The sequence below is a fragment of the Gymnodraco acuticeps genome, unplaced genomic scaffold, assembly GCF_902827175.1.
Source record: "Gymnodraco acuticeps unplaced genomic scaffold, fGymAcu1.1, whole genome shotgun sequence".
Classification (NCBI taxonomy): domain Eukaryota; kingdom Metazoa; phylum Chordata; class Actinopteri; order Perciformes; family Bathydraconidae; genus Gymnodraco; species Gymnodraco acuticeps.
Window position 1 is genome coordinate 1,678,296 of NW_022991188.1, and position 2,616 is coordinate 1,680,911.

Genomic DNA, 2,616 nt, shown 5'->3' on the forward strand with positions numbered 1-2,616 from the left:
ATCACTTAAATCAATGTTGACTGAGTTATGCAAAGTATCTAAAAGTACATTAGTCACATAGTGGATATAGAAGGCAATTACAATTAATTACATGGTATTAGATACGTTTATGAAAGACAGTAATAGGACTAAGAATATATTAATTCTCTTATTGCTGTGACTAAACCTGTTAAAAGACGCACCATCACCGTGGGCCACACATTTGTCTCACCCACCTTGACCAGAGGAAAATATATGGGATACAGCTGTAGACCATTGTTCAACATTTAATACCATTTTGCCGTTCGAGTTCAGCTGACAGACCTTGGACTAAACGCGTCTTTTGTTGATAGTTTGGCTGTAAACCTGGTCTCTGTATACATCAATTCATCTAGGATGTATTCCTCTTCTGACTCTCCTATCACTATATAGTATATCCAATCATTTAATAATAATAATAGATTTAATTTGTTAGCGCTTTTACAGGTGCTCAAAGACGCTTTACATATATAGTGAAGATTTTACCACATTTACCACACAAGAGAAAATAGCTTCTAAATGAAAAGAAAATTGTATTGCCACATTTGAACACTTCATATTTATTAGAGAGGAAAGAAAGACACACTATGTTCTCCTACACAGAATAGCATTCAATTTCTCTGGATTTTCATCTGTATTGTCTTCATGAAAAATTGGATAATTTGACCTTTAGAGGCATCAAAAATATATTTAAACTCGTGATAAGTTACATTTGAAAATGTCGCTTTGGTGGAACTGCAAGAAAATCTGAAATGAAAGGGCCCATTTTTTAAAGGGTGCACACAAAAGAGCTCGGGATCCACTGATTTAATCTTTAACAGTGTTTTGTATTTTTAAGCTTACCATTACATTTGTAAAACCTACAAAAATTGCCGATGTCAAAAAAATGCAGTGCAGTTAAAAGGATACTTTCCTCTGTAACACAGTGAAGTATAAGTATTAAAGAGTAATACATACCTCAACATTTTACTTATATACTTATACACCAAAGCAAGTAACTTATGTGTTAGCAATAAACCTGATTTTGGTCTTAGTTACTTTGGATGATTGAATAGTGACTTGAATTTCAGACTCTTGGGGACATCCAAATCCACCTCCACTGGTTGTGGACTCTCAATTCATCTGTCTTTTTGATGATCCTTGGTCTCATATGAAAAGAAAAAACATAGACAAGAAGCTATTATTTAGTGTGTATATCTACTATATCTCTCTCTCTCTCTTGTGTATTCACGTTGCTCTTACTCTCCTCAAAGACAACAGTGTAGACAACCTTGAGTTCACATTAATTAGATTTAACATGTGTTCTGACAGAGAACAATGCATATTCTAGCATTTGCATGACAATGCCCTCTAATTGTACTTTTGCTTAATTCATTTTTAAAAGCTTAAGCAGCAGTAGTTGATTATATTAAAAATGGATCAGTGTGACAGAGCATGCTCCTCTCTTTCTGTCTCTTTCTTTTTCACTCTCTCTTTCTGAAAATGCAACCCCAAATGGCCCACATGGACAGTTATTCAAAAGTATCATTAACCCTCCTGACTCCTCATTGTGCTGTTTTCCCTTGGGGAAATGGAATCCGTACTCATTTTGATGAAGAACTGCAGCCGTTCCTTTGTTTGGGCCCCAGATGGAGAGAAGCTAATACTTGATAATGTGAATGCGGTTGTGCCCTGAACTCTGAAGTAAATAGGATTGGATAATGGTCACTTCATAAAGCCTCTAAAGCCTTCTTCTCTTTCTCTCTGTCTTGTGCCACTAAACCTAAATAAAGCACAGCAATTGGAACTGGAGTGAGGAACTTGACACTTGTTGCTTGTGGTTGAGGGACCAACCCTGTCTCCTAAAAATTACGTTCCCACAGAACTAAACTGCATTCTCAATTACGTTTAGCTAGAAACTTATTTTCTCCCGCGTTACGTTTCTTATGAACGTATCTTAAATACATTTATTCCTACATATCTTTGCCATTTATTGTCTTGCTTATAATAATGATAATAGTCATTTATAAATATCATTTTGGAGCACACATTTGAAATCAGTAGGCGAGGCTGTAATTTTGCCAGCTGTTACTCTCATGAGCGAGGCAGAAAATAATAGTTTTAACATGCCAAAAAGCTGCTGTGTCGTTTATTGCACCTCAAACATTACAACAAATCCAGAGTTACGTGTTTCTGTACTTCCTAGAAGAAAGGACAGTAACAGAAGATCTCTGTGACGCCAGATGTGGTGTTGTTAATGCAATATTTTATCCGAAAAAAAATTCAGTTTAGGATGGCCGAAGACACTACACTACCCATAATCCCCAGCTATCGTTTGGGACTACAGTCCCGTTGACAAACCCCGTGATTAATCTTCAAGCTCTGGGATTGGATGTTGGAGTGGCAGTGTCCCAAGGTTACGCCGAGCGTCAAGCTCTTTGAAATGGAACAAAACCACGGCAGACTATTCAAAACTGGACTTGAACGCCCCCCCCAGAAATACACATGATGGCTATTGTGTTTCGCAACATGTTCTCAATGGCACATCTCTACTGGGAATTGTAGTTTTAAAAGACGTTTTCGTTTTTCCCAAAATTAGAAGTTGACAGTATTAAACTG